Source organism: Oncorhynchus keta, chromosome 8, assembly GCF_023373465.1.
Source record: "Oncorhynchus keta strain PuntledgeMale-10-30-2019 chromosome 8, Oket_V2, whole genome shotgun sequence".
Lineage (NCBI taxonomy): Eukaryota > Metazoa > Chordata > Actinopteri > Salmoniformes > Salmonidae > Oncorhynchus > Oncorhynchus keta.
The window spans coordinates 18,862,397-18,872,373 of record NC_068428.1 but is presented as its reverse complement, the minus strand read 5'-3'; the positions used below and the strand labels follow the sequence as shown (position 1 = coordinate 18,872,373).

The window sequence follows — 9,977 nt, the reverse complement described above, 5'->3', positions numbered from 1 at the left end:
TTGCGTTTATATTTTGGTTCAGTGTATTATTCATAGAAGGCACATTGAAAGTTGAAATGTTGAAGTAGAAAATATTCAGATGAGCATTATATGAGCCTGCTATTCCCCGAAAGTATCAACTGATAACATACTGGTAGGCAACCATATAATTGCTGCCCACTGCTCAAGTAATGGTTTTGGGTAACTGACGAGTAGCACAACAACATGTACTGTGGAGTGGAGTCATTTGTTTGTTGTGATGCCAACAGCAGTGAGTGACTGCCTCCAGTCTGGCCTGAGTTCAGCAGGCTTTAGATTGATGCTGTGTTACTGACGTGGTGTTAAAATGTTTAGTGCCTCATGCCATCGCCACCAGCTACCTCTCTTAGGCCCAGTGACTCAGGGGCCTCCAATACACCCCAACCCCACTGAATATTCCAGTGTGTGCCCGCAAGGGCCTTCCTGTCTGTTACCCTATCAGCTTACTACAGATATAAAAATGGACAGAGGAATCTCTCCCTCCCCTCTTTTACCACGCCGATGGTTTGGGTTTTGGATCTGGGTTAGGAATCTCAGTGGTCCAGAGTGGCATGCAGTTCGACAGTAACCCCACTCAGTACAAACAAAGGCTAAAGATATCTCTCTGGCAAGGAGGGTGTCTAAGCTGGAGGAGAGACAGGCAGCAAGATTGAGGGATAGAGTGATAGAGAGGATCGAGAGTAGAGGCACAGGAAGATCCCCAGTTCTTTCTTCTTGAGAGCTTCACAGAGTCAGAGCTTCAGAAGGACTCAGAGCTTCACACAGTCCAGTGTTTGGGATGAACTTTGCGCTGGGCTAATCCTGTGCAGCTGGAGAAGTCAAGCACCATGGATAACCTGGAGAAGCAGCTCATCTGTCCCGTCTGCCTGGAGATGTTCACCAAGCCTGTGGTTATATTGCCCTGCCAACACAACCTCTGCAGGAAATGTGCCAACGGCCTCTTCCAGGTAAGAGGGCAGGATGTTTTTTTTGCTGTGCTGAAGCCATGTGTGGTCCATTAGTGGTCTATTAGTGGTCCAGCAGTGGTCCAGCAGTGGTCTGTGATTTTGGAGCCATGATTCCACGGTTTCTAGGTCCTGAGCAGAGTACATGTCTTATGAGTAGTGGTGTTTAGCTTTGACTGCCCATGACACCCATAGTTACTTGTGAAAGGACAAAATACACAGTGAGGTGTTCTGCCTCTAAGAGGGATCACAGTGTTAGAGCAGGACATTATCTCTATTTATCATGGCACAAAACGGACCTTGGAGTGCCATTCTTTGTTACAATCATATCAGTTACTCTCAAAGACCATGAAGGGGGACTCATACTATACACTGAGTGTACAAAACATTAGGAACACCTTCCGAATATTGAGTTTCATACCCTTTTGCCCTCAATTCGTCGGGGCATGGACTCTACAAGGTGTCGAAAATGTTCCACAGGGATCCTGGCCCATGTTGGCTCCAATTCTTCCCACAGTTGTGTCAAGTTCAATGGATGTACTTTGGGTAGTGGACCATTCTTGATACACACAGGAAACTGTTGAGCACAAAAACCACAACAGCGTTTTAGTCCTTGACACACTCAAACCTGTGTGCCTGGCACCTACTACCATATCCCGTTCAAAGGCACTTAAATATTTTGTCTTGCCTATTCACACTCTGAATGGCACAAATACACAATCCATGTCTCAATTGTCTCAAGGCTTAGAAATTGAAGAGGACTTAACAAGTGCCATCAATAAGGCATTATAGCTTCAACCTGGATTCATCTGGTCAGTCTATGTCATGGAAAGAGCAGCTGGTCCTAATGTTTTGTACACTCAGTGTATATCCAAAACAGACATTACTGCAATAGTATGTTCAGATTCCCACTCCCTCACCGGTTTGAGTCAAGAACTGCAAAGCTGCTGGGTTTTTCACGCTCAACAGTTTCCCGTGTGTATCAAGAATGGTCCGCCGCCCAAAGGACGTCGGACGTCCAGCCAACTTGATACAACTGTGAGAAGCAATGGAGTCATGGGTCAGCAGCCCTGTGGAACGCTTCCAACGCCTTGTAGAGTCCATGCCCTTGATTAATTGAGGCTCCTCTGAGGGCAAAAGGGGTGCAATTCAATATTAGGAAGGTGCACCTATCTTTTTTTTACACTCAGTGTATATCTTTGGTCCTGTTGACTGTTCGAACTGAAGGAGCCATTCAGATATGAGAGACTCCAACAGCTGCCTCAGTCCTGGGAGACAGGATGCAACAAGGTCTGCCTCTCAGGCCGAGGCCATTAATGGAAAGCAGAGGAGGCTGGTGGGAGGAGCTATAGGAGGACAGGCTCATTGTAATGGCTGGAAAGGAATAAATGGAACGATATCACAACAAACATATGTAAACCACATATTTGACTCTGTTCCATTGATTCCATTCCAGCCATTACAATGAGCACGTCCTCCTATAGCTCCTCCCACCAGCCTCCTCTGGTGAAAAGTGGTCTACTTGTCACAGACCAAGACAGGACAAACAAGAAGAGTCCAGCAGGTCAGAGGTGTGTGTGTGTGTGTGTGTGTGTGTGTGTGTGTGTGTGTGTGTGTGTGTGTGTGTGTGTGTGTGTGTGTGTGTGTGTGTGTGTGTGTGTGTGTGTGTGTGTGTGTGTGTGTGTGTGTGTGTGTGTGTGTGCGTGCGTGCGTGCGTGTGTGCGTGCGTGCGTGAGTGAGTGAGGGGTACGTGACTGCCTTCTGCAAGCGCCACCTGAACCAGAATGCTCACCAAATGTCAACATCATACATACAACCACACTCCTGCTGACCTCCGTTGACTTGGCATGTCAACAGTAGCCATGTCAACAGTAGCCATGTCAACAGTAGCCATGAGCACAAGGTGTGTGTTACGTGAACTCTGCCATGAAATATTGTTTCCAAAATATACACCGTTCATGCAACAGACCTAGGCATCTGTTTTCAATGGTGTCACTAGAGCTTCTGTGTGTGTTCATAAGCTGCGTCACGTCAACATACCAGGAATATGGAAAGCTCAGTCCCTGGCAGTGTCCTTCATGTTGGTGTTATAACAAGCACACTTTATCCCTGCCTCGATGGAGTGGTAAACATGAAAACCATGTGTCCTCTTGTGGCATTGACACAGCTACAGACGTATGTATCTGGGGGTTAAGTACCATAGATTTTATATTTGGGAAATGTTGCAATTACTGTAGGTGCATTGTATTACCATTCTAGGGTTAGGGTTAGTGTGAGCACTTATATCCTACTTTCTATCCTAATCCTACCACTATTTGGACCCGTAAGGTGCTGGATTCGGCTCAGTCTGGCTTTCTCTTTGACCCAAGGCTCAATTTAGCCACTGATGTGGTTCGCAAGAGGGAGTGAGAATCTGAACCCCCCCCCTTTATTTCAAGACACATTTGCAACTTATTGTGCCTTCAAACACATAAAAAAGTAATTAGGTTACATATTAAAAAAAGAAACAAAAATGTATACACTTTAATGCCGTAAAACATACTATAGCCTGACATTTCCAGGTGATTGGGTGATCTCAAGTGCTGGGGGTGAGGTAAAGAATCTGGAGAGGTTCGAAATAGTCTACCATCGGGCAGTAATGTGTGTTTACCAGTAGAGAGCAGTACTGTAATCTGTTACTACTGGGTGTTGTAAAAGCGCATTACGGACATATTTAAAAGCCGTTGGTCCTTTTGACTGTAAACAAACTATGTTGTTTAATACATCATATATATTCCATCGTGGCATATTTTTGTTCAACGACAGAAATAGGACCCACCTCTGAGAACACATTCTCACTTTGTATACATGGCCACTGGGTGGCAGTCTTTTCCAATATTTTGTTTAATTTAGAACGCTGTACATTATCATAGCTTTTTCATACCTTGTCACTTGACACGATAAATATAAAAGATAATATAATTACATCAAGGAAAGTACTTTAGGTCTGTAACTCAGATTTGAGCAATATGAACAATCTATCTAGTTACACTCCAAATTATATTCCACAATGACTTTTATCGACTTTGTAAATTGGCTTGCAGTTATTTGATGTTATAACACCTTAACCGAGCAGAGCAAGGGAGAGAAATTAAACATTACCAAAGCTAGTGTATCATCAGCTGTTTCAGTGACTATGAAACAAAGCGTGGGGAGAGTGGACTTCTCGCCTGGAGAATGGTGGTCAATAGCTGTAAATTACATATGAGGTAAACTGTTGGTGAAATCCCCTAACTCCTTGTAAGTGCTGTTCCCATTAGGATATTTCCTCAGTCATGGACAGAAGTGATGAGTCTCATAAGACAGAGGCAGTTGTGTGTGTGTGTGTGTGATTGAGTGTCTCTATAACAGGTCGTTCCTTTACTTCTGTGTCCCTGCAGGCCCCTGAACCCCACCAAGGTGGAGCAGCTGATGTGTGAGGAGCATGATGAGGAGAAAATCAACATCTACGCCTGAGCTGTGAGACGCCCACCTGCTCTAGGTGCAGTGTTTGGCCAGCACAATGACTGTGAGGTGGCCCCCGTGCAGAATTTCTACAAGCGACAGAAGGTAAGGAAGCACCCTGAGTCAGGTTGTGATCTCACTCAATATCTCTATAAGCTGTCTGTCTTCCTGTCTGGTAGTCTGTCTGCCCGCCTGTCTGTTAGATCGTCCTTACAATGAAAAGTAATTATCCAATATAACAGCTTACTTACTTTGTCACTCTCTGTTCATCATGTCCCCCAGAGAGAGATTTGAATGTTATTTACAGTGTAGAGCCAGTGTGTGTATGTGATCTGCCTGTGTGTGTGTAGTTTGTCTTTGAGTGCTGAGTGAAGTGACAGCAGACAGATGTATTGAGTTGGAGCTGCCCTGCGGGGGTTCGCACACTGTGAGGGTCGGGTTTCATCTCACCTCACACGCACACACGCACGCACACACGCACACACACACAAACACAGCCTGGTGGCACGACAACAGCTAATGTTGTATATCACACCTCTGAGTCGTGTGCAGCATTCGTGTCTGTCCTTCATGTGGACTCACACACACACACACACACACACACACACACACACACACACACACACACACACACACACACACACACACACACACACACACACACACACACACACACACACACACACACACACACACACACACACACACACACACACACACACACACACACACACAGCGGTGCTCTGGCCTGCTGCCATTCATCCTTACTTCTAATTTCTACTCCCTCTAACTCATTCACTATAAACTTGTCATCTCACTCCCCTCTCTCTTAGATCTCCTCCCCCTCTGTCCATGCTGTGTACTGTGGGCCCAAGCAGAGAGGGACATGCCTGACCATTAGCTCCCATAGTTCTCTCTCTCTCTCTCTCTCTCTCTTCTCTCTCTCTCTCTCTCTCTCTCTCCTCTCACTCTCCCTCTCTCCTCTCTCCCTCTCTCTCCTCTCCCTCTCTCTCTCTCTCTCTCTCTCTCTCTCTCTCTCTCTCTCTCTCTCTCTCTCCCTCTCACTCTCCTCTCACTCTCTCTCCCTCTCCCTCTCTCTCTCTCTCTCTCTCTCTCTCTCTCTCTCTCTCTCTCTCTCTCTCTCTCTCTCTCTCTCTCTCTCTCTCTCTCTCTCTCTCTCTCTCTCTCTCTCTCTCTCTGAGTGACTCATCCATCCACAGCAGTGGGACTTGAGTCATTCTCCTCTGAGCTCAAGTCACAGGCTCAGCTCCTCCCTCACTGCTGGCTGCCCGCTAACTAGCTCTCCTCTCCAGCATCCAGGTGAACAGTGACTAATATCAAAGTGAGAGTCCCACCATACCAGCATGGTGGACACCATATGGTGGGACTCAACTGAAGGTCACTTGTTAAGGATGGACAATGTGTCTGGCTATTAAGTAAAACTGAAGGGGAACGCCACCCACACAAACATGATACATAGGGTTTACATATGTACTGTATCTACTTGCATAAGCTAAAACAGTACGAATGGACCATAGCGACAGACAGGTTATTGAGCAGATGCCATTTTTCTTTGCACAACGTTGCTCACTCACTCTGTAAATCACTCAACATTACAGATGCAGATGAGAAACGTTTGGGATCAACTTCACCTTCATCTGATGTTTTATGCTTTGTTAAAAAACAACACTTTTCACTCTATCATCACAGTTGTGTGAACTACCACATTAGGTTAGGGTTTCCCATCCCTCTACTCGGGCCCTCCCTGACGTTTCACATTTTAGTTTTAGCCCTAAACTGGCACACCGTATTCAATTAGTCAACTAATCATCAAGCCTTTGAGTAATTGAATCCAGTGTGCCAGTTTAGGGCTAAAACTAAAATGTGAAACATCTGGGGGGGCCGAGGAGAGGGTTGGGAAGCCCTGACTTAATGTGTTAGTGCAGGGTTGGAACAAAAGCCTTCTTATCCTGTATTAACCCAGGACCAGGGTTGATAGCCACTGGTGTAGTAAGTACAGACATTGACCCATCATGCTCTGTTGTGATTGGCTCTAGACGGTGCTGAGCGACAGCATCGCCATCTTGGTGGCGGGGAACAACCGTATCCAGGCCCTCCTCTCGAAGATGGAGGAGATATGCAGGACCATCCAGGTGAGAATGTCACCCACTACAACCACTCACACTTCTCACCTCAAAGTCACAATCACTCACTGTGGGGTCACAACACATATTACTCACATCACTGTGAAGAACCTGTTATATTGTAATAACTAGCATGAATAAGTAGTAATACATTATTTATTAACTATTTCTACACTGAACAAAAATATAGCGTTGGTCCCATGTTTCATGAGCTGAATTAAAAGATTACAGACATTTTCCATATGCACAAAAAGCTTATTTAATAAGCTTAAAGCTTATTGTTAGTGAGCATTTCTCCTTCGCTATAATAATCCATTCACCTGACAGGTGTGGCATATCAAGAAGCTGATTAAAAGGCATGATCATTACATAGGTACACCTTGTGCTAGGGACAATGAAAGGCCACTCTAAAATGTGCAGTTTTGTCACACAACACAATGCCACAGATGTCTCAAGTTTTGTGGGCGTGTGCAGTTGGCACGCTGACTGCAGGAATGTCCACCAGAGAAATGTTCTGAAACAAAGATGAAAATGTCTTAGTTCTTCCATGGCCTGCATGTCACCCATTGAGAATGTTTGGGATGCTCTGGATCGACTTGTATAACAGCGTGTTCCAGTTCCCGCCAATATCCAGACTTGCCTAGTGAAATAAAGGCTCAAATTTAAATATATGTTGTTAGTTTTATAAGAAATAACTTTGCACAGCCATTATCCCTACAGCTAGCATATGTGTATGAGTCAGTGGGCCCTCAACAACTGACTGTAATATGATCAATTGTTTGATCAATGGCTCTGGGTCAGTTGTGAGCTGGCCCCAATCCACATGAGACATGATAAGGCATAAAGTAATAACAGTGACGATGATTCACAGACACCATAGAGACTGTTGTCCCCCCGCTCTCACCCCTGACCTGAACAAATAACAGTCTACTTCACATCCTGTACATGCTGGGACCAGGCTCAATGATATGCCCAAAGACACAGTAAAGGATCCTTTCATCCTTTAAATCAGGTTTAGAGAAACCTTCACTATCGATGATCAATGGGGTGTCATGCAGTGCTTCGCCGTATTGAGCAGGGGAGGAGTGATGAGCAGAAAGCCCAGCAGGGGAGCCTTATCGGCGGGGACGCTGCTTTTCAAAGCAGCCCTAGAAACTCTGGTCCTGTGATTCTCTGATAACTCACACTGTAACCCTGTGGAGGTGATTGACACCTCTCTCCATCAATACACTAGAAGCATTCTCTGAGTTCCAGTCCCCAGAGGCCAGGCATTGCTCAACTAGTGACAAACCTACACATAGGTCTACACACACACACCTGCCTCATCCTTTGACCGCTGGCCTACTGGCCATAAATATTGTCCTTGTAATAGAGCCAGGTGGGATGACGTGCCCCTGCTGCAGACCACAGGTAGTTTAAACCCCCGCCAGGCGAGAGATAGATGGTGCCATTTATGCCATTCATCCGACACTCCTTTCCTCCACTCAGGTCCCTTGCTTTATAAAAAGCTACAGTTTGAGTGAAGGCTAGCAATTTAAGTGTCTCTTTATTCAACTCCTTCACCGTCCACGCTTGCAAGCACTTTGTTTTGTCAACCAGTTTAGGGCTCTATTCACTCTGTAAACCTGAGTGATACAGATTCCACGATAGAAATGTAAAAGTAATTTCCGATTGAGCCGACATTTGCAGCGTTTACTGTGAATACAGTCTCCGCTATAGCGGAAACGTTGCCTTTAAATGTAAATTACGCTGTAAATCTGAACTTCCGCGATGCGGATTGAATAGAGCCCTAACTGTTAGCGCTAGCGTGAGTGTCAGGACGGTGGCAGGTGCACGTTTTATGAATGACTCAAACTGAGCGAGTGATTCAGAAGATCGAGAGAAGAGGAGGCTATAGAAATTAAACGAATTGTAAATGAATAAAAATTATATAAAACTCAAAAAACTTATTCTAGAGTATATATAGCACTAATTTACCTCAGAAATTGAAGTGCAGGAATTGAAACTAAACGCATAAGCCTATTGATCATTTATTTTCTCCACAGAGCATCAATGATATATTTAAACAGAAAGTAAAATTCTTCTTTTCATCTGTATAGTGTTCCATTCTGCTTCTTATGGGGTGTTTAGCTGGAAAGTCACAAATTACATTACATTCACTAACTCAAGCACTAAAATAAACTAACACACCAATTGCAATGACTGTAAACTGAAAGTAACTGCATGGGAGATGTGTGTGGTTGGCAGTAATGTGTGATTGCTGGCTGCTGATAGCTAATGCATTATAATGAAGCTCTCCACTTGTAGAGTTATCGAGCAAACCCACCCAGCCTGCGTCACTACCAGCCACAGGGGGACAGGGGACGCTGCCATCCATCGCTGTCCGTCATCTCCTATTTGTTTGTCTCTGAGCTGTGACCTCCCCACTGTGTCCTTGTCAGGATCTCTGCCACTGCCAAGGCGTCCAACATGGAGCGTCCAGAGCCGGGTTATGAGAGCATGGCCCATTTTGTTACCAACACAGAGGATGTGGCAGACATGCTAAGGACCATTGACTTCAACACAAGTAGGGCCTCAGGTAGCTGTACAATACAACCATATATGGAGAGTTTGGCCATTAACGTTTCTCTATATTTGACTCTAGCCTCAGGGAAGTGACGTCAGCTCCAAACATTACCCCTGAAATCGCATGTTCAAGAACAATTCCCTTGTTTTTGGTTGGTCTGTCTTAATGTGCTGTGCTGTATGTGGTCGCAGGTTCTCACAGAGAAGACGGTTATGATCTGGATGAGGGGGCCAGGACCTCGCATCACTGCAACGGTGGACGTAGACTATGGGAGATACCAGTAGTTGAAAAGGATCCCTCAGGTTAATATCAAAAGACAAACCAGCATATAGTATGCTGCTCCTCTGATTTGTTCCTGTACCCACATTTACAACGCTTAGGCTACAAACCCAATGGCTTTTATATATAGTTTCTCATGACATTAGGAAAAAATATTGCCATAAAGGCTGAAATCAAGTGTTTCATGTCCAGAATATGGATCACTTGTCTTGTTTACCTCACAGCACACTCATTTCAAATGGAAAGACAATGCATTATTTTTCCTCTGTGATGAATCAATTCCATATTCCCCTAGCTACCTACAAAAGGTATAACGATGCTGCTTAAAACCAGGGGATCCTTCAGCCTCACAGCGTCACTGTAACATTCCAGAGATTAATGAACTGGAAGCACACATTTCATGAATGACCACGATCAGATAGTCCAGGGAGAGATTGGGGGGGTTATTTACTGGGCTGTCGTTTATACATGATTATGGGGTTCATCCAGAAACTCCCAAGTGAAGAGTTTGATGTAGCCTGTTGATTGGGCTTTACCTTGTTG

General features: G+C 45.0%; 1 pseudogene; it reads left to right on the top strand.

The window, feature by feature from the left end:
* Nucleotides 1-845: 845 nt before the first annotated feature.
* LOC118386606 (tripartite motif-containing protein 54-like) lies at nt 846-9,439 on the top strand (annotated as a pseudogene).
* Nucleotides 9,440-9,977: the final 538 nt, after the last annotated feature.